This window comes from Vombatus ursinus, unplaced genomic scaffold (assembly GCF_900497805.2).
Source record: "Vombatus ursinus unplaced genomic scaffold, bare-nosed wombat genome assembly UNPS02000580.1, whole genome shotgun sequence".
NCBI classification, from domain to species: Eukaryota; Metazoa; Chordata; class Mammalia; order Diprotodontia; family Vombatidae; genus Vombatus; species Vombatus ursinus.
In genome coordinates this window covers 23,057,634-23,081,114 of record NW_020940358.1, presented here as the reverse complement: position 1 = coordinate 23,081,114, position 23,481 = coordinate 23,057,634, and the positions used below count along the sequence as shown (strand labels likewise).

The 23,481-nt window shown below is 36.3% G+C and overlaps 1 protein-coding gene and 1 pseudogene across 1 annotated transcript in view; both read left to right on the top strand.

Moving 5' to 3' along the window:
• PTPN1 (protein tyrosine phosphatase, non-receptor type 1) overlaps window positions 1–23,481 on the top strand; it is a 76,455-nt gene that overhangs the window by 8,539 nt on the left and 44,435 nt on the right. The gene's annotated exons all lie outside the window — the stretch shown is intronic.
• Window positions 17,519–17,768, top strand: LOC114035094 (annotated as a pseudogene).

Genomic DNA, 23,481 nt, shown 5'->3' with positions numbered 1-23,481 from the left:
GCCTAGTGCTCAATTGTTCCACAGCTAATTTGGCAGTGTTCTAGAAATTGTCATACTCAGCAGTGTTGTATTGCTGTTTAGTTGTTTCATTTGTGTTTAACTCTTCATGATTCCATTTGAGGTTTTCTTGGCAAAGATACTGTAGTGGTTTGCCATTTCTTTGTCTAGATCATTTTACAGATGAAGGAACGGAGGGTTAATTTGACTTGCCCTGAGTCATACATCTAGTAAGTGTCTGAGACCAAATTTGAACTCATTAAGATTTAAGTCTTCCTGACTCCAGGTCCATGCTGTATCCACTGCACCACCTAGCTGCTTCATGTTAAGTTGTAACAGGTGCCTTATTTTGTTTGAATATCATGTTATCCTTTTCCAGTTCTACCTGCATAGTTCCTCATACCCCAGCTAGTTTTCCTTTTTTTACTAATAGTACCTCTAGGACAATACACTTCACTTTCTTTGTACTACAAATTACCATTATATTTGTATTATATAGTGGATAGAGACCTGGCCTCAGAGCAAGAAAGGCCCACCTTTGCCATGCTGACTTCATGACACTGGCAAGTCACTTAATCTCTCAGTGTTCTGGGCAACTCTCTCCTTTGCCAATAAATTGCAGGGACAATGCCAGCCTGCAGTGGTAGAGGGAATTTCCTTATCTCGGAGTTCCCCATATCAGTGAAACCACAGGTCCAGTTCCTGTCCCTGTCCCCATACTTACATGCTTCTTTGCCTCGTAATAGCTCATTGTTCTCCTCCCCCTGCTCTCTAACTTCTAACAATACTTTTGCCACCTATATCCTAGGACTATTCTGAAGATCCTTTTGTGAATGGTGAAAAAATTTTATGGCCTTCTAAGCTTAAAAAATGCACACAATTCCTGATAATTCAGGGAACTATAATTTTGCAGGTGTCCATTTGCATAATACTCATTTACTAACAATTATAAACTAAATTAATCACCAGAGAATAGGTTACAGGTAATAACTTTTTGGAGCCAAGTGATTTATGAAAGTCTTCTGTGAAGTGGAGAGGGTAGGGAAGGTTTTGATCTGCCTTAGGAGTGCCTACAACAGACAAAGTTGATCTTTGAAGTCTAATTAGATATTTCCTGAGAGAATTCAAGTTTATGAAGGATAATTAAATGCTAATTTTTCTCCTGTAAGGAGAAGTTATTTTTGTATTGCCAATGATATAGTTTTATATTTTCATATCAGAGTTTTGATGTTGAGAGTTTAACTTTTGAAGTAGGGAATAAGGGAATAAGAGAAATATAAATTGGTTTGAGAAGTAATTTGGGTAAAAATCAATTTTCATGGGTCTTGTTGAACAACTAAAACTACCAGAAATAGTTAATATTCTAACTACTTAAGTATTGCACATACTGTTTTTACTTATGGGTCAAAATAACTGTTTTCTCTTCTACATTTCTTTGATGTACAATGTGCTTTAGTGACATTAAATGCCAAAGGCTCTTCCTAAAAACAAAAAGTGGTGCAGCTAAAGTTAACTGAAAAGTTAAGCTTTCATCTCACTTTTGTGTATATGTTACTTTAATGTTTGATTTTGTAGGCTGATTTTAAGGTGGTGTTGAATGTATTTGGTTATGGTTTAAGATAATTTTAGCTTCAATTAGGTTGTTTGTGACATTTTTAAAATGTGCTTTCTAGAAACACTGAAACTTAATGTAGGGCATAAAAATCTCCATAATTCTTTGCCCAAGTTCAAAAATATTTTTGCTATACATTATAAGTTGATCAAATATGCAGTTTGGGGAGCCACAGCAGCTTGCTACTTCTAAAAGATATAAAAACTCCTTTTAGCCTTTTGAAAAATGCCCTCTTATTTCTCAGAAGAGAGCTTTATTTAGGCAGCAGATAGACACCCTAACCATCAAGCTCAAGTGTCCCCAAATGTTGGTTCTAGCTGCTCTGCTGTGACCTGAGAATATTTCCTTGGTAAGAAAGAGATGATGAAAGAAGCCTAATGTTAAGCTCCTTGCTTATATCATTTTCAAGCATTGTCATCATTCTCTATCCAACCCCACCATCTCTACTTTTTAAGAAAGTAAAGAGTAGGAACAGCTAGATGGCGCAGTGGATAGAGCTCTGGCCTTGGAGTCAGGAGGGCCTGAATTCAAATTTGACCTCAGACACATGACACTAGCTGTGTGACTTTGGGCAAGTCACTTAACCCCGACTGCCTCACCCCCCTCCCCCAAAAAAAGGCAAAAGAAAAAAAGAGTAGATAGCCCATAGGACCCCCACTCCCACTCCCACCCCTGGTTCTAAGTTATGGTTGAATGTTTGTGAGTGTATTTCAATGACACTGTCTTTTGCTTTCTCTTTTATAAATAACTCGATGTTAAAGGTAGAAATCAGATCAAATTAAATTGTGTGAGATTGCAAGAAGATTTAGTATTCAGGGTGGTAGTAAAACATTGATACAGTGATACTAAATGTTTGTGTTATGGCTGGGATGGTTAGCTTAACTGATTAAAGCATATTATCCATGAGGCCAAGGACGTGGGCCCTTTTCCTTTATTGTGTATTTTTACATAAAGACTAATTGTGTTCCGCTACTCCAATCTCAAGTTGTCTTGCTCTACTAGTCATCTTGAACACATATGCCGTTGGTCACAAGAAGGATCAGGTGGTTCAGCATAACTCATCAGCACTCAGTGGGGGGAGGGGAGGAGGATGGCTCTATATGCCCTAATGCTGGATAAGTAGAAACATAATAGACCATGTTGTGATTGCTCTGATCTAAAAAGTGGGGCACACTTGAATTATTTCATGTGACTTGCCTCAATTAAATCCCATTACTGTGACCTAGTTCTTTATATCGTGGGAAGGTATAAATTTTCAGATTTTGCAATCACAATCAGCTGGTGCCATGTTTATGAATGCACAATTTTTATTCCTTTTAAAATTAATTCATTTTGTTCTAAATACATATGAATAAATGTTCAGTAATTTTATGACAATGATTCTCATTCTCATACTAGTTTCTGTATGATAGCCCCCTACTCCCCATTCCCATTTCCATTTCTATCTAATTTGTACTTGCTAACAACCATAGCCTATAGTAGAAGGACATGATAGTATTTGGTAGAATGATGAAATGTTAGATGGCATTATTTATTCATCTTTGTCTGAGTTCACTGAAATAACTATAATAAACTTCAGCACAAGTGGAAATACTAGTGCCTTTCTTTGCTATAATTTCTATAACTTGGAAGAGAGATTAAGATTTGCTCATTGCTTCATAACTCAATAAAGGATGTGAAAATTGTAGGTTGTAGCTCTTGACCATGCCCTAGTTTTCTGTGTTCCCTTTTGGAATTTAATTTTTTTAAATCAAAGAAGCTGAAAAAGACCCAAAACATATTAGTGGTTAATTCTTTTTATACAGCTTATTTGATGAAATTGAATGGAGGACGGAGAGGATTTGGTGGGAAACCAGGAATCAGGGATTGAGTTGATGTAAGAAAAAGGAAACTGAGGGAAGAGTGATCTTGACAATAAAATCAAGGAAATATGAATATACAAGTGTTTATTACTTTTTATGTTCTATCACCCCCACTTTATCTTCCTTACATTTTCCCTTTAAGAATGTTTTGGAAAAGCTGCTATAATATTTTCCCCTTTAGGCAGCTTACTATAACTGTATTTTGTCTCATGTTAGCTTATTTCCATGAGCTGTTTCTGGATGACTAACTTGAAAATTAAATTGGATGGATTATAAGTGAACTGGTAAAAGAAATTACTTTAAAAGACTACATAGAGTAGTTTCTTTTTCCATAATTTATTTGTATTTTGCTTAGAAATAATAAGTAAATAAAAGTATCTATCAGTTGCCCACTATGTGCCAGACACAGTCAGATAGTCCCTGCCCTTAAGGAACATACATTCTAGCGAGGGAGGGGGACAACATATATAGGGGAGTGGTGGCCAAGGGAAGTTATTTTTGTCTGGGAAGTCACAGGAATGATGAGTTGAGCCATAGGTTAGTCATTTGACATTCCCATTCCGAAAGCAGCGATACTATTAATTTGATTACTGACAGGACTGTGAGGAAGAGGGTGTGTGCAGCTGCATAGTAGCATGGCCTAGGACTGTATGTGTGGTATGGTCGGGGGTAGACCTTAAATTATTGAATTATTATTGTTAGATATTATCACTAAGTTGTATTTAGGCTCAAAACTATGATATAGTGTTTCATTTAATCTTTATGACAGTTTTCTGTAGTCCATAGAAGTAGGTTTATCTTAGCTGAGTTCAGAAAGTCAGAATGAATAATAGATTAGGAAGATTCTTTACCTTTATTGACTAATTAGAATGTATATTCTGGTTTAGCTTCACAAAATTGGAATTTTGTGAATCATTTTTCCCTAAAGTGGTGTCAAAAAACCCCAGCACTCAAATCTAGTATGTTTTTGGCACTCTTAAGTGCGTAGTTAAATATCATTTTTCCTGTACATGTAAAGTGGAAGAACTGAATCTGACTCAAAACTCCCAAGATCACAGCTCCAAAGGAAGAATGCCCAGTCAGTATAGTACCTTTTGATAATCGATACTAAATTGTAAATGTTCTTAAGGTCTTAGAAGAATATTATTAGGCATGTGTACAACATAGCTTTTTTTCAGGAAATAGTATCTGACAGTCCCTAGAATAGGATAAGAAGAACTCCTGAAGCAGTCACTTGTTTAGAGCCTGTTACAGAAAAGCCATGAAGGCTTGTCAATGTGTGTGTGTGTGTGTGTGTATTCGAGGAGAGGAAGTGTTTGGGTTTATTTGCTTTTAGTTCAAGTTTACTTCAACTTTTTTCTTTTTTTTTTTTGATTAATTTATTTTATTCTGAACTTAAGAAATAAAACAAGAATTTCCATAGCAAAGTGGGATAGAAAAACAGGATTGCACCTGAAATTGCAGATCCATTATGTACAACTTGCTTTTCCTTTCAGATATACAACAAAGTTATCATGTAACTTTCTTTTTCCCCTTCCTCCCTCCCCAAGCTTTAATATGGCTACCATTAAAAACAAATCTCTGTGTGTGTGTGTGTGTGTGTGTGTGTGTGTGTGTGTGTGTGTGTGTTTGCATATATATACACATATATTTCAGTTCTTTTTCTGGATTCAAACAGCATCTTCCTTTTTGGGATCTTTGTGGTTAATTTGGGTTTTTATAATAGTCGAATGACATGGTTATTCTAAGTTGTTCTTAAAGCAGTATTGCTGTTAACTGTGTACAAATGTTCTCCTGGTTCTGCTCATTTCACTCTTCATTATGTCATGGAGGTCTTTCCATGCTTTTCTAAAATCATTGAGCTCATCATGTCTTACAACAAAGTAATATTCGATCATGAACATATACCACAATTTGGTTAGCCATTCCCCAATTGACAGGAACCCCTGCAATTTCTAGTTCTTTGCCACCACACTGAGAGCTCTTTTCACAAAGAGAGCTATAAATATTTTAGAACATGTAGGTTCTTTTCCATTTTCTCCAATTATCTTCGGAAACAGACCTAATAGTGGTATTGCTGAGTCAATAGGCAGTTTAATAACTCTTTGGGCATAATTCCAAATCTTTCTCCAAAATGGTTGGATCATCTCACAAATCTACCAATAATGAATTAAGGTCCCAAATTTTTCCCTATCCCCTCCAGCATTTGTCACTTTCTCCTTCAGTTATTTTAGCCAGTCAGATAGGTGTAAAATGATATCTCAAGGTTCTTTTAATTTGCGTTTCTCTAATCATTAATGACTTAGAGCATTTTTTCATATGACTATAAATTGTTTTGATTTCTTTATTAGAAGACTGCCTGTTCATATCCTTTGACCATTTATCAATTAAGGAATGACACACATTCTTCGATTTGATAAAGTTCTTTATAGATTTGAGATATGAGACTTTATCTAAGGAACTTAGAATTAGAATTTATCTAAGGAACCTAGAACTAAGGAATTTGTTTCCCAGTTTTCTGCTTTCCTTCTGATCTTAGCTATGTTTGTTTTATTTGTACAAAACCTTTTTAGCTTAATGTAATAAAATTATCCATTTTACATCTCATAACAGTATCTCTTATTTGTTCATAAATTGTTCACCTATCCATAAGTCTGATAGGTAATATGTTCCATGTTCTTTAGATTTTCTTGTGATATCTCCCTTTATGTCTAGGTTATGTATCCATTTTGACTTTATCTTGGTGAATGTTTTAAGATATTGGTCTATGCCCAAGACTGCCTTCCAGCTTTCCCAACACTTTTTATCAAATAATGAATTCTTATCCCCAAAACTTAGGTCTTTACACTTGTCAAACACTGGGTTACTATATTTGTTTGCTGCTGTAGATTTATGTCTACTCTGTTCCACTGATCTACCTTTCTATTTCTTAGCCAGTACCAGATAATACTGCCTTATAATATAGTTTAAGGTCTAGTACTGCTAAACTTGCTTCCTTTATATTTTTTTTCCCATTAGTTCCTTTGATATTCTTGACCTTTTGTTCTTCCAAATGAATTTTGTTATTATTTTTTCTAGCTCTAATTTAATTGGGATGGCATTGAATATATAGTTTAATTTTGGTAAAATTGTTATTTTTATTATATTGGCCCTGCCTACCCTTGAACAATTAATATTTCTTCGTTTATTTAAATCTGAATTTATTTGTGTACAAAGATTTTTATGGTTTTGTTCATATAGATCCTGGGTTTGTTTTGGTAGGTGTATTTTCAGGTTGGTTTTTTTGTTTTTGTTTTTGTTAGGCAGTTGGGTTTAAGTGATTTGCCCAGGGTCACACAGCTAGTAAGTGTCAAGTGGTTGGTGTGAGGCCAGATTTGAACTCAGGTCCTCCTGACTTCAGAACCGGCGCTCTATCCACTGCACCACCTACCTGCCCCTATTTTCAGGTATTTTATGCTGTCTAGAGTTATTTTAAATGGGGTATCTCTAGCTGTCTTTTTCTGCAGGATCCTATTCATGTTTTGTAGGAATGCTGATGATTTATGTGGGTTTACTTTATATCCTGCTACTTTGCTGAAATTACTAATTATTTCAATTTTTAGTTGAGTCTCTAGATTTTCCAAGTATATATCATCATATCATCTGCAAAAAGAGATAGTTTTATTATCTCATTCCCTATTCGGATTCCCTCTATTTTTTTTTCTCTTTGCTATTGCTAGGATTTCCAATACAATGTTGAATAATATTGAAGACAGTGAGCATTCTTGTTTCACACCTCATCTTACTGGGAAGGCTTCTAATTATCCCCATTAGAAATAGTGCTTGCTAATGATTTTAGATTAATGCTTCTTATCAATTTAAGGAAAAGTCCATTTATGCCTATACTTTCAACTGTTTTTGATAGAAATGAGTGTTGTACTTTATCAAATGCTTTTTCTGCATCTATTGATATTATCATGTGATTTTTGTTAGTTTTATTATTGATATAATCAATTATGTTAATAGTTTTCCTTATGTTAAACCATTCCTGCATTCCTGACATAATGAATAATCTTTGTAATGTATTGTTGTAATCTTTTAGCTAGTATTTTAATTAGGATTTTTGCATCCATATTCATTAATGGAATTGGTCTGTAATTTTCTTTCTCTGTTTTTATCTTTCGTGGTTTAGGTATCACTATCATATTTGTTTCATAAAAGGAGTTTGGTAGTCCCCCTTCTTTGCCTATTATTCCAGATAATTTATTTAATATTGAAATTAGTTGGTTTTTAAATGTTTGATAGAATTCACTTGTAAATCTGTCTGGTCTTTGTGCTTTTTTTTCTTAGGAAGGTCATTTATGGTCTGTTCAAGTTTTCTAAAATAGGTCTGTTTAGATATTTTATTTCTTCTGTTAATCTAGGCAGTTTGTATTTTTGTAAATATTCTACCATTTCACATAAGTTGTTATATTTATTGGCATGTAATTGGGCAAAAGGACTCCTCAAAATTGCTTTGATTTCATTTTCTTTAGCAGTATATTCATCCTTTTTATTTTTGATACTAGTAATTTGGTTTTCTTATCTCTTTTTTAAATCAAATCAACCAATGGTTTATCTGTTTTGTTGATTTTTTTTAATAATACCAACTCCTAGCTTTATTTATTAATTCTATGGTTTTCTTACACTCAATTTTATTAATTTTACCTTTAATTTTTAGAATTTCCAATTTAGTGTTTAATTGGGGACTTTTAATTTGTTCTCATTCTAGTTCTTCCAAATTGCTTACCCAGTTCATTGATCTGCTCTTTCTCTTTTTAATTGATATAAGCGCTTAGAGATATAAATTTTCCTCTAATTACTGCTTTTGCTGTATCCCATATATTTTGATGTTTTCATTTTTTTTCATTTTTTTTAATGAAATTACTAATTGTTTCTATTATTTGTTCTTTAACCCATACATTCTTTAAGATTAGGTTGTTTAGTCTCTAATTAGTTTTTTCCTATGTTTCTATGGCCCTATATTAAACATAATTTTTATTGCATTGTATTCTGTAAAGGAAACTTTTAATATTTCTGCTTTTAGCTATGAAATTTTTGTGCTCTAACATATGGTTAATCTTTGTAAAGGTACCATATATTGCTGAGAAAAAGATGTATTAACTTCTATTTCCATTCAATTCTCTCCAGATATCTATCATATCTAGTTTATCTAAAATTCTATTCACTTACTTCCTTAACTTCTATTTTATTTATTTTTTGGTTAGATTTGTCTAGTTCTGAGAGGGGACTATTAAAGTCCCTCACTATTATGTAATTCATTTAACTTTTCTTTTAAAAATTTAGATGCTATGGTATTTGGTGCATATAAATTTAGTATTGATATTTCTTCAATATCTATGATACCTTTTATCGTAATGTAATTTCTCTGTTTCTCTTTTAATTAAATCTGTTTTAGCTTTGACTTTGTCTCATATTATGATTGCTACCCCTGCTTTTTTTGCATAATACATTCTACTCCAGGCCTTTATTTTAACTCTGTGTGTGTCTCTCATTTTTAAAAGTGTTTCTTGTAAACAGCATATTCTCAGATTCTGATTTTTACTCCGTTCTGCTCACTGTTTCTGTTTTATGGATGAATTCATCCCATTCACATTCAATGTTATAATTACTATTTGTGTATTTCCCTCCATCCTATTTTTCCTCGCTGTTGTCCTTCTCAGCCTCTCTTTTTACCCTACCCTTCCTCTAGTTTACTTCTAACCACTACCTCCCTATTCCACAACCTTTTAAAGAATCTCTTCCTTATCTTCTCCCCTAACCCTCCTCCCCCTTCTTTTACGCACTCCTCTAAGGGTCCCTCCCTTTTCTTCTCCACCCCTCCTAAATCTTAAACTACATACCCTTCTAAACCATCCTCCTTAATCCTATTCCCTTACCTTCTTATTTCTTTATAAATTTAGAAGACTTTTAAACCTTTTTAGATATATATGTTCCCTCTTTAACCCAAATCTGATGAGAGTAGAGTTCCTACACTACCAACCCTATACCCCCACCTGATTCCTCTGCATCAGTTCTTTCTCTCCCACCTCATTTATATGAGATAATTGCTCTTTTTGTCTTGTCCTACACAATTTTGCTTGTTAGAATCACATTATCCCAAGTCTTTCTTTTGAACTACTTAATTACAGTCTTAAGAGTACAGTTTATATTTCTTTGTGTAAAAAATAAATGGTTTGAACTTACTGAATCCTTGTAATTGGTCTTTGATGTTTACCTTTTATCTCTCCTGGATCTTATGTGTCAAATTTTCCATTAAGTTACGGTCTTTTTGCTACAAAAACCTGAACGTCTGTCAGTTCGTTGAATGTCCTTCCTCCCCCCCCCATTCAGGATTATACTTAACCTTGCGGGGTAACTTATTTTTGGCCACAACGCCAGTTCTTTTGCTCTTTGATATATAGTATTCCAAGACCTGTAGTCTTTTAGTGTAGCAATTGCTAGGTCTTATGTAATTTTAATGTAGCTCTGCACTATTTGATTTTTTTTTCCTTGTTGCTTGTAATATTTTCTCCTTAACCTGGAGGTTTTGAAATGTGGCTATGATATTTCTGTAGATTTTCATCCTGAGATCTCTTTCAGGTGGTGATCAGTGGATTTTTTTCTATTTCTGCTTTCCTCTCTTGTTCTAAAACTTCAGGGCAATTTTCATTAGTTATTTCTTGTAATACTGTATCAGGATTCTTTTTTTTTTTTTCATAGCTTTCAGGTAGTCTGATGATTCTTATGTTTTCTTTTCTTGATCTGTTCTCCAGATCAGTTGTTTTTCTTATGAGATGTTTCACATTCTCTTCTATATTTTCATTCTTTTTATTTTGTTATATTATTTCTTGGTATCTTATGATGTCATTCTCTTCCTCTTGCCCCGGTCTAGTTTTCAAGGAGTTGTTTTCTTCCTTAAGATTCTGGATCTTTTTTTTTTCAGTTGGTTGACTTTTTTTTTTCCATAATTTTCTTGGTTTTCTTAGATTGTCTTTATTTCCCCCCCTAATTTTTCCTCAGTTTCTCTTATATGATTTTTAAAGTCCTTTTTAAATTCTTCCAAGAACTCTTTTTGGACATATGACAATTTGACATTACTACTTGGGATAGAAGAGGCTTTTTTTTTTTCTTCTTTTTGGTTTCAGTATCCTCTGAAAATGAACCCAGGTCTTCTTTATCCTCATAGTAGCAGTCTATGGTTGGGTTCTTTCTCCTTCACTTACTCATTTTATTTTATTTTTTTTATTTTTTAGCAGCTTGTTATTATAATCACCTCTAGTCCCAGGGTGTAGGGGAACGGTGCCTCTGGCCTTAGGTCCTCCTTACTGTTATTTTCTGAGCTTTGTCCAGGGCCCAACCTCAGCCCTCCTTTCCTCCTCCAAGCCACAGTATACCAGAAATGCACGTGCTCTCTGAGGACTCTCCAGTGGTTGTAATCTTCAGTTCTTCCTTCTGGCCTGGAACTGAAACTGGGAACTCAACTATCCTGTAAGTGCCCACAGCCAGCAGCATCCCAGCCCCAATCTGCCATTCCTTGGCAGCAGAGGGTCTTTCACTCTTCTGCCCAGATGTCTGATACCCCCATACTGTCTGTGAGATGAGAATTCCTGTGGCAGAAGCTGAGGCTATCTCCCAACCCAGCTGCCCCCAGGGCTTATTGTTTGTTATTCCAGCAGAGATAGCCTGGAGGTATTTGCACTTCACTCAGGCTAAAGTACCATCCCTTGAGTCTTCTACAGTTGTCCTAGGAGGACCACTGCTCTGCCTCAGCTCTTGTTTATTTTTGCGCTCTACATTCAACTTGAGGTGCTATTTTATCTTGTTTGTGGAGGAAATCTGGAGAGCTTGAAATTTTCTGACCTATTCTACCATCTTCTCAGAATCCCCTTCAGCATCTTTTCTATAAAAATTTTTACTTTTCTACGAAAAAGTATGTGAAAGCTTCCAAGAGAGAAGCATCTTGCTAGAGTTATAGACAGATTTTCATTTGTCACCCAATTAAAGCATACTTTGATAAATTCTTGTAAGGAATTTTTAAGTTAATAAGTAAGAGTAAGATTTGGACCATCTATAGCTGGAAGGGACTATAGAGGCTATATGAGTTCAGCCTCCTCACTTTATGTATGAGGGAACAGGACCATGGAGGTTGTGCCCAAGGCTACAGAGATTGAGCAAATTTGCAGCTTATGAATGAAGGTCTTGCTCAATGGATGAATATTCTTTTATTATAATGGTCTATTATTACAGTTTTTTACAATGTAGATAACTGTGTTTTTAATGATTCCCTCTGACCAATAGCCTGTAAAATGTTTTAAGTTCATGTAAATGCAATAAATATATCAAACCCATAGACATTTTAAATTTTCAAATCAAATTTATAAATTCTTTAGAACTCTGGACTAGACTTGTATAGAATTTTTAAAGTTGTAAAGGACCTCAGAAGAACAACCATCTCATTTTATGTAGATAAAGGCTAGAGAGGTTAAGTGACTTTTACAATTACGCAACTAGTTAGTAGCAGAATTAAGACTAGAACTCAACATTCTTGACTTCCAGATGTGTTCTTTCTACTTCATTGTGCTTTAGGGCCATTTTAATGTAAGCACTAAAATTGTCATATTCTTAAGAAATGTGAGCAAATTTGGACATGCTTTTAGGTTCCTTTAAGCCTCTTTAACTTTTTTTTTCCATAGTCAAAAAGATACCTGAAAAGTTGAGGAAATTCCACTTTGGCTTCTGTTAATCTCATAAGTGAAGTATCCGTATATGCAAATGCTTCCGTTTTTTTTGCTTTTAAACTTATAGCTTCAAACTTCCTGCTTTTTAATTATTTAAGATAAGGATATGGTGGCTAAAATAGAAGATGCTCTGAATTGTCTTCCTTTTACTAGGAAAGTTGTCTTTTTCTATTTTTGTATTGATAGAATCATTTAAATGTCATTGTAAGCAGACACCATTAAACATGCATAAATGGAAATAGATACTATGAAGCAGAAGACTAATGTCAAGATACTACGTGATAGAAGGAATAAACACTGTAAGAAGGGGATAAAAAATGAGTTTATTGCAAAGTGAGAACCTTTCAAGATCCCTTAACCTTAAATGAGAGTTCTGGGTTCGTCTTTACCTTCAGATGTTGACTGAAGGGTGTGAAATCCAGGTAGGGGTGGAGAATGAAGTGAGGATGATTTCATTAAGCTTTAATATCCAGTAAATAATTGTTAACCAAAAAAAAGTGAATCCTCGAATTAATGGTAATTGTGCTATCTTTTGGACATATTTTAAATGCTTATAAACCAAAAGATTTAATTGTAGACAGTTGTTGGTAGACCGAAGATGACTTTGTGGTAATGCCATATTGATAACTCACCATTAATAAGGCCATACATTTTTAGTTGTGTTAACTGTGTCACTTTCCCAAATTGGTTGTAAACTCCTTAAAGGCAAAGACTATGTCTTCTACTACTTTGTGCCCCCATAATACTCTGAGTGCCACATATATGGCACTCAATAAGTGTTGGTTGATTTTGGGGGGGTGTTTATAAAACACTAATGATTAGTCTTATAAAACATTAATGATTAGTGACTAATCCATCTACTACATTGAAGTTGTATGGGATTATGTAGCCTCTATAAATTATTCTTATTCTGAGCAATAAAGTTTTAGTTGTCTCTGTTTAGACCCTATTACTCTTTCTGGAGGTGCAATTTATCGTGTGGCTTATTAGGTCTTATGTTCCTACATGTTTTCCAAGTGAGAGAAATGTTAGTAATATGAGGTAATCTCATTGGTAGAAGCTTTGTAAACTTGGTACCTGATTTTCCTCTCATGCTTACAGGAAGTGGAGAAATTTATAATAAGCAAGAGAGTAGTTAAGTACAAGGAAGTAAAGATCTTGTTAGTATGTTATTTTATGGTCAGTTTTGTGGTCTGCTATAAAAATAAAAAACTGGACAAGAATGAGAGTTACACGTTTGCATCTCTCAAGTTAGATCATACTAATCTAGCAGAACTAAGTAATTTGTTTTTAGAGTTTCGGAGTTTCCTAAGATTTGTGCCAGAGAGATTCTTCTGGCCATTACCTACATACCTCAGTTTTCCCCCATCCCCTGACTCTTATATAATGATACAGTTATAGTTATACTTACTAGAATGAGCAGTTGAAGGGGGAGAATACCTGATTTTTTTTTTAACCTGCTTTTACTAAACTGTTTAGTGCCACCCTGGTGAGAGATGGTTGTTCATGTGACCAGGCGGTGTTTTCCTATATTGCTGCTACCAAAGACCATTGGTCTGAGATTATCTGTGTTCCTTTTAACTGTTGGAATTTTTTTGTTATTGCTTCATTTTTTGTTTTGTTTTGTTTTTGCAAAATGTACTTAAAGTTGAATATACCAAATGCTTGAAGGTACATGGGATGGTTCAGTATCAAGGTTAATGAGTTTGAATGGAATAGGTTCAGTTCCTCCTTCTCTAGGGCACAGGACAACTCAGTTCAATTCTGTTTTTCTCCTTACTGGTTAATGTTCTCTGGAGCCATCATAACTGTGTGGCCGTAACTGAAACTCGGTTGGTAAGTGTACCCTAGTTCCCATCACTAAACATTTATTGTTGGGTTAAACACACACACACACACACACACACACACACACACACACACTTTATTTGAACAAACAATATGATATTGGTTATACTGGTGAAGTCATGAAAAACCTATTTCCATATTTGTTGTTGTTGAGTCATTTCAGTTGTGTCTGACGCTCTGTGACCTCATTTGTGGTTTTCTTAGCAAAGATACTGGAGTACTTTTGCATTTCTTTCTTCAGCCCATTTTACAGATGAGGAAATTGAGGCAAATAGCATTAAGTGACTTACCCAGGGTCACATAGCTAGTACGTGTCTGAGACCAGATTTGAACTCATGAAGATGAGTCTTCCTGACTCCAGACCCAATATTCTATCCACTGTGCCACCTGGCTGCCCCCATTTCCATGTTAGCCCTAGCTGAACATATATTGTTAATGGAATCTTGATCTGTATTGCTAGATCATTATATATCCTCATTAAGCAAGAATGTCTCCTAAGTTTTTCTCACTCTACATTCTGGGTCATTCCCCCTGACTACCATGAGTTTATTTTTCTCTACACAAATGACTCCCAAGTCTATTCTTCAACCACCTGCTGGGTATTTCTTCTCAACATCTCAAATCTATAGTATCTAAAACTGAACCTGTTATCTTGCTCTCCTCCTATGTACTTTTCTGTTTCTATTGAGGGAACCACCATCCTTTTATGTGCCCATATGCACAGCTTCAGGAAGCTTTGACTCTTCTCTCTGCCTCCTGGCCCATGGACTCTGCTACACTTCTCCACTCTGCATGGCCTAATGGTATTCCCTTTCCCTTTGCACAGCTACTAAGTGAGTTGAGGCCTTAACTCCCTGCTTCATGTCTCTTCCCTTTGCTAATTTATCTCCCACATAGCTGTCAAATAGGCATCTGACCATGTCATTCTTATGCCCCCAAATCTTCAGTGACTTCTGCTTCTAATAATAATATTTATATAGCACTTAAAGGTTTTACAGAGCACTTTACATATGTTATCTCATTATATCCTCACAAGGACTCTGAGTTAGGTGCTATTATTATCACCCCCATTTATTACAGCTGAAGAAAATGAGACTGAGAGGGGTGAAATGACTTATCCAAGGTCAGTAAGTATCTGAGGCAGTATTGAACTCATCTTCCTTATTTCAAGTCCAGCACTCTAGACACTGTACCATCTGCTATTGTTCAGTCATTAGTCATGTACAACTCTTCATAACCTATGGAACAAGACACGCCAGGCCCTTCTATCCTTCACTATCTCTCAAAGTTTGTCCAGTCTCATGTTGATTGCTTCTATGACACTATCTGTCCATCTCATCTTCTGCCTTCCTCTTCTCCTTTTGCCTTCAGTCTTTCTCTAGGCTTTTTTCCAATGAGTCCTATCTTCTCATTCTGTAGTGAAAGTATATACTTCTGCCTCAGTATTTGACCTTCTAGTGAATAGTCTGAATTAATTTCTTTTAAGTTTTGATTGATTTGATCTCTTTGCTGTCCAAGGGACTCTCAAAAGTCTTCTAGCACCACAATTCAAAAGTATTGATTCTGTAGTGCTCAGCTTTCCTTATAGACTAACTCTCACAGCCATACATTGCTACTGGACAAACCATAGCTTTGACCATAATGGGCTTTTTTGGCAAGGTGATATATCTGCTTTTTAGTGTGTTGTCCAGATTTACCATAGCTTTTCTTCCAAGGAGCAAGTGTCTTTTAATTTCATGACTGCAGTTGCCATCTGCAGTGATCTTTCAGCCCAAGAATATAAAATCTGAAACTGCTTCCATTTCTTCTCCCCCTGTTTGCCAGGAAGTGATGGGACCAGTTATTGAGATTAGTTTTTTTTATGTTAAGCATCAAGACAGCTTTTACACTCTCCCTTCACCCTCATCAAGAGGCTTCTAAATTCTTCACTTTCTGCCATCAGAGTAGTGTTGTCTGTATATCTGAGATTGTTGATATTTCTTCCAGCAACTTTAATTCCAGCTTTTGATTCATCCAACCTGGCATTTTGCATGATGTACTTTGCTTATAAGTTAAATAAATAAGGTGACAATATACAGGCTTATCATACTCCCTTTCCAATCTTAAACCAATCAGTTGTTCCACGTTTGGTTCTAATTGTGGTTTTTTGACCCACATAGAAGTTCTTCAGGAGACAAGGAAGATGATCTGGTACTCCCATCTCTTTGAGGACTTGCCACATTTTGTTGTGATCCACATAGTCAAAAACTTTAGTGGAATCAGTGAAGCAGAAGTAGATGTTTTTCTGGAATTCCCTTGCTTTCTCCATAATCCAGCGAATGTTGGCAATTTTGTCTCTAGTTCCTCTGCCTCTTTGAAAACCAGCCTGCTCTTCTGGTAATTCTTGGTTCACATATTGCTGAAGCCTAGCTTACAGTATTTTAAGCATAACCTTGCTGTCATGTGAAATGAGCACAATTGTTCAGTAATTTGATCTTTCTTTGGTATTGTCTTTATTTGGGATTGGAACGTAAACTGGTCTTTTCCAATCCAGTGGCCACTGTTGAGTTTCCAAATTTGGTGGCATATTGAGTGCAGAACTTTAACAGCATCATCTTTTAGTATCTTAAATAGCTCAGCTGGAATTCCATTATTTCCACGAGCCTCATTGTTAACCAAAGCTTCCTAAAGCCCACTTGACTTCATTCTCCAGGATGTCTGACTCTAGATCAGTAACCATACCATCATCATTCTTGATGATACTAAGATCTTTCTTGTATCGTTTTTCTATATATTCTTGCCACCTTTCCTCTTCTACTTCTATTAAATCCCTACATTTTTGTCTTTTATCATGCCCATTTTTGCATGATATGTTGTAATTTTCTTGAAGAGGTCTCTTGTCTTTCCTATTCACTTGTTTCATTTTATTTCTATGCATTTAAGAAAACTTTATGTTGAATTTTTTCCCTTTCTTCTTTCCTTTTCACTTTCCTTTTTTCCTCAGCTATTCATAAAACCTCACCAGCCAGTCATTTTGCTTCCTTGTTCTTTTTTCTTTGGAATGTTTTTGTTGCTGCCTTCTGTATCGTATTGTAAACCTCTGTCCATGGCTACCCATCTGCCGGATTTAATCTCTTAAATCTATTCGTCACTTTGTATTCTTAAGGGATGTTATTTAGGCCATACCTATATGGTCTGGTGGTTTTCCCTTTCTTCAGTTTAGGTCTGAATTTTTCAATAAGAAGCTCATGATCTGAGCCACAGTTAGTTCCTTATTTTAGCCGACTTTATAGAGCTTCTCCCCCTTTGGTTGCAAAGTATATAATCAGTCTGATTTCATTATTGACCACCTGGTGATACCCATAGGGAGAGTCACTTTTTCGGTTGTTGAAAAAGACTGCACCACTTCCTTTTTCTCTTCCACCACTTTTGCATTTGAACTGGGCCCCTCAGCTTCTGACATGCAGAATGACGCCAGCGAGTTCATGGATCTGTACGTGCCACGGAAATGCTCCACGAGCAACAGAATCATCGGGGCCAAGGACCACAGTTCCATCCAGATGAACGTGGCCGAGGTTGACAAAGTCACAAGCAGATTCAATAGCCAGTTTAAAACTTATGCAATTTGTGGAGCAATTCATAGAATGGGAGAATCTGATGACTATTCTCTGGCTGGCAAAAAATGATGGTATCATTTCAAAGAACTTCTAATTGAAGAAATCTTGTGGAAAATGTCTTAATAAATCAGAAAAAAAAAAAGAAAAAGACTGTACCACCTAGCTACAATGAAATATGAACTTATCAGCCTGCCTTCTGTCTTCTTTTCCAGATTTAATTCATGTTATTCTTCTTCACTCACTCTACATTTTCAGATAACATGGCTTACTATTTTCCAGACTCAGCTTGATAATCTTCAGTCTTTGTGCCTTTACACCAGGTGACCCCACCATCACCAGCCTCCTGATATCAGAAATATGATTTTTTCAAGTCTTAGCTCAGGTGCTAGCTCAGGTGCTACTCCTACTTAAAGCTTTTCCCAATACCCCACCTCACTTTACTGATTTCTCATTCCTTATATTGTCTTGTGTTTACTTATATGTGTACTTGTTGCAGCCCTTTAATAAAATGTAAGCTCTCTGAGGGAACTGGCAGGATTTCTTGTTGTTGTATCCCCAATTTCTTACATAAAGAAAGCACTTAATTTTTTGTTTTGAGCTATCTGCACATTAGCACCAGGAAAGTGAATGGTTGATAAGAATGCCTAGAATAAGCTTCTCCTACACTTGTAGGAGAAAGGCACTCCTTCATTAATGAACTGAAGGTTGGACAGAAATCATTTTATGAAGAGATTTTGTTTTGTTTGTCAGGTTGTGAATTAAAGTGTCTGCTTCAGTTGAACCCTGTACCATGCTCCCTCAAGCCACAACATAGGTTACATAAGTAAACAAAAATGCCATTGGATATCTTGAGATATTTCCGTTAAAGATACTGCTATGCTATATAGTGTTATAATTAAATAAAGTTAAGCCCTACCAACTTTGGGCTAAGTAGCAAAGAGTTGAGAGGCAAAGTGGCATAATGAGTAGAGTGTTGGATTTGGAGAATAAAAAACCTCACATTGTTACTAGTTTTGTGGCTTTAAGATAGTCACTTCACCTTTAACCTCAGTTTCATCATTTGTAAAATAAGAATTAATATCTGTAGTACTTAACCTCTGTTTTTATGAGTCTCAAATGAATTAATGCATATAAAGTGCTTTGCTTTAAGTCATGACATAAATGTTGACTTGGCTCATCTGTCAACAAACCTAACCTCTCATTTACTGTCTGTTCCAGTAATTAAGGATGTATCCATATCTCCTAGCATGTAACTCTGTGCCCAAATAACTTTTACTTTGTGTCGGTAAACTTTCTTGATAGTCTTGAACTTTGAACCATTGCTGCTTCTACTCTTCACTTTAATGAAAACTATGTTCTCTTCTGAAGTCACATCCCTTACATCTTCGTCTTGTTCACCCTGACTTGTAGTTTTAGGTGGGCATGCATCATACTCTCCCCATTGCTATTTCTAAACCATTCTATTATCATCATATCTAGAAATAACCTTCCATCTATGCATTCTTTGTAGACCATCCTCTGCCCCATTCTTTTTGTTTATCTACCTACTTCCAGGTCACTTTCACAACTTTTCCAGTGATTTTAGAGCCTATCTTATGGTCTTCATCTCCCCATCACCTGTTGTATTGTCTAAATAGCTGACCTCAGTTCCTCAAATCTCTAAATACTTGATCTCAGTTCCTCAACTCTACCAACCTTCTTCTGTATCCTTCTCTAACCACATACCTGCATAGTCACACATTAAATACCACCTTTCTTAGAATCACTTCACTTCCCATATTTGAAACTTTAAAGTTTCACTCTGAAACCACAATCTCCTATTCTTCCATCCTTCCCATTTTCATTCTTAGGGTAATAAGGTTACCCTTATTTTACATGGCCTTCAGTCCATTAACCTGTTCATATTGTTGTGGTTCCTCTTATGCATTCTGACTTCTGACCATCCTCCATTCAGCTATCAAAGTAATCTTCCTAAAGCACAGGTCTGGCTGTTACACCACCACGTCTACCCCCCTTCAGTAAACTATTTTGGTTCCCTATTGCCTCCAAGATCAAATATAAAATCCTCTCTTTGGCTTTTTAAACCATTCATAAACTGACCCCTTCTAGCTTTCTGTTCTTCTTACTCCTTATTCCCATCCACACACTCTACAATTCATATGATACTCCATCTCCCAACTCTTGCATTTTCACCAGCTGTCCCCCATGCCTGGAATCTTCTCCTTCAGCTCAGCCTCCTGGTTTCCTTCAAGTTCCAACTAAAATCTCACCTTCTGCAAGAAATTTTTTCCCAATTCCCTTTAGTGCTAGTGCTTTTCATATGAGGTTATCTCCAAATCTGCCATATATATAAATATATATATACATACATATATACACACACATATATGTTGCCTCCCCCATTAGATTGTGATCTCCTTGAAGGCAGGGACTATTTTTGCCTTTCTTTGTATCTCTAGTGCTTGGCATATAGTAGCCTCTTGGTAAATGATTGTTAACTTCCTGGCTAACAACTTAACTTCTTACCTGGCCTTGACCTCAAGGTTTGCCTCTATAATCCTTCAAAAGCTGCTATTGCATAGTCCTTTTTTCCTTCCCCCAAACTCTAGCCATCTTCCATTTTTGACCTGCAAATTCTCATCCCAGGGTTTTCCCCACCATCTGATTTCTTGGCTACTGCTGTCAGAGTCTCTGAGCACCAATGTAGAAAAATATGAAAATCAGCAAACTTTACTGTGAAAAGCTTAGTTTACATTCATTTCAGTAAACAGTCATTAAATATTTGCTGTAGGCAGCCCTTGCTGCTGCTGAATAGTTCTGTTCTACATTGACTCCCTGTTTCATTCCCTTCACTTCTCCATTCTTCCCAACCATACCTCCAGACCCTCATATTTACTTCAAATGATCTCGGCTCCTATTTCATTGAAAAAATTAAGGCCTCATGTTGCAGAAGGTGGGATTTGAACTGTGGCTTAAAGGAATCCTTGCACATGAGAATGCAGAGGTAAGGAGAGAGAGGATTCCAAGCATGAGAACAGCCATTGAAAAGCCACAGAGTTAAGAGATGAAGTGTCATGTGCTAGAAAGAGCAAGAAGTGTTATATTTAGGATTATCTTTGTCTTCCCTCACTTCTCATCTAATAAGTTACCAAATTTTATTGCTTCTGCTTCTATAATATCCTCTAAATCTGTGCCCTACTCCTGTTTTTGCAGTCACCACCCTAATACAGGTTCCACCCACATGGGCCCAAACTGAAAATAATATTCTAGATGTCATCTGACCACCTGACCCTGTGACTTGGCTCACATTGTTTCCTATGATCAGAATGCCCTTTGTGTCCCTCTTCACCTGTTTATTCTTACCTATCCTGTAAAGCCAAACTCAAATGTTCTTTCTTCCATAAAGCATTCCCTGGACCCTCAACCCTTTTTCTTCCCATTGGAGTGTAAGTTCCATAAGGTAGAGAGATAAAACACTTATATGTTGGGCACTGTGTTAAGCACTGAGAAATACACATACAAACAAGCAAGATGGTCCTTGCCTTCAAGGTGCTTACATTCTAATGGGTAAGACAACACACAAAGTGGAGCTGGAGGATGGAAGAGGTACTGAGTGCCATCAAGATGGCTTGGAGGTGGTGTGGAGGCCTGATACCTGAAAGCTCACCTGTCAGAACAAGGAGATTTAGGGGCATCATCCAAGGCTGTTGTGATGGGGAGAAAAGGATAATGATTGGAGTATAGGCAACATATTGTGGAGTTGGCTGAAATAGTGTCTTATGTAAACATTCTATCTCCCCGAATTTCCTAGCACAGAAAAAAATAGACTATCACATTTGGGAAATTATTATTTTCAGTAATCCCAAGCTGCTCTCTGACACATAGACTCATCATTTCCACATCACTAATTTGCAATTGTATAGCATCATTGGGAGAACACAGAACAGGGTCCTTGAAGAATCATCTCTTCTGGATTATTGCAAAAGTGCTGCAATTGGTTTCCCAGCTTCCACACTCTTCTCTCTTATCCATCCTTCCACATAGTTGCTAAACCAATTTTTGTAAAGTACAAGTCTGGCCATACAACTCCTCTGTTTAAGAATCTTTGAGGGTTCCCTATTGCCTACCATAAAGCAAACTTAACTGGCATTTAAAGCTATTTAGTCTGGCTCCAGCCTACCATTCTGGACTTATTTCTCATACTTTTGCTTCACCCACTTTCTGTTCCAGCCAAATTGACCTACTTGCTACTCTGATACTTCTACTTTATTTCCTATAGGAAGCCTTTCCTCATCCAATTTTTTAGTACTTACTCCTGAGCTGCCTAAACTAGCCAGTGGGTTCAGATTCCACAAGGAAGGAGAGACACCTGGAATGCTGATCACCACAATGGTTTATTAGTCTTGCAGGGGGAGTTATAGGTGTGGGAGTGACTGGGCACTCCAGTCCAGTGGCACAACAGGGTACACAAACACTCACACTTACACCAGCAGTGATCAAGGAGAGGGAATGGGTGGTGGTCCAAGTAGAGAGACAGAGCACCTATCCCCACTGTGTCGCAAGGAACCTTCTTCCCATGCACCATCGATGTTGGACTGTCTCTGAGTAGAGAGTAGTACTGTGTTTTTGCAGCCAAGGCATTTTATTCTCTCACAGGGTCTTATCAAGAGAGGGGACAACTCCAAAGCTCCCAACTGTATTTTTTTTTTTAATGATGCCAACATTCCCACTGGGAGACTGTTTAAATGACTCCAGTGTTACTCCTGGTAGGCCCCGACTATTAGGCCCGAGCTTGCTACCTAATCAGCTCCTTCTCAGCATCCTGTATTTACTTATTTATCTAAGTAAATATTATGTGTCCTGTAATAAAAATGTAAGGTCCTTGAAGGTAGGGAATTTTTTTGTTTTGTCTTGTATCCCTAGTTCTATCATAATTTTTTACTGTACATAGCAGGCATTTGTAAGTGATTATTAAATCAAAATTGTGGGTGACCCAGAGAGTACTAAAGAGATACTTGGTGGATGTAAGTAGATTGTGTCATATTAACAAAAATGAGGAACAGACAAAACGGTATGAAAAGTGGCATTCCCCCACTATCACTAAATGACATACCCACCTCCTTTTTCTGGTTTATGGTCTGAATGTTTCTCTGGTACTCACAGAATGTAAAAGACCTATAGAAACATTGGGTAGCTCCTCTACAGAAGTTTTGTGGAAAGATAGGATGAGAAGGAAATGTTTGTGACACAGCATATGCTATTTAGAGGCATCACCAATATTAAAGGGTGGCGGGGTTAGGGACAAGTTAGAAATTAAGTTTAGCAGCCCGTAGTTACTATTCATACCCAAAGCTCTGATTGAACTCTCCAAATAGCATGTATATATATATTTTATTTTCCCCTCAATTACATGCAAGAACAATATTTAACATTTGTTGTTTTTTTTTTAAAGTTTTGAGTTCCAGATTCTATCCCTCACCTCTTCTCCCTCACCCCCGAGACAGTAAGCAGTCTGATATAGGTTATATGTGTGCAGTCATGTAAAACAGTTCCATATTAAACGATTTTGTGCAAGAAGACTCGAACAAAAGAAAAGAAATGAAAAGTAGTATGCTTCAGTCGGTATTCAGACAACATCAGTTCTTTCTCTGGAGGTGGAGAGCATTTCTCATCATGAATCCTTTGGGATTGTCTTAGATCATTGTATTGCTGAGAATAGCTAAGTCATTCACAGTTCTTCATTATACCACATTACTGTGTGCAGTGTTCTCCTGGTTCTGCTCACTTTATTCTGTATCAGTTCATTA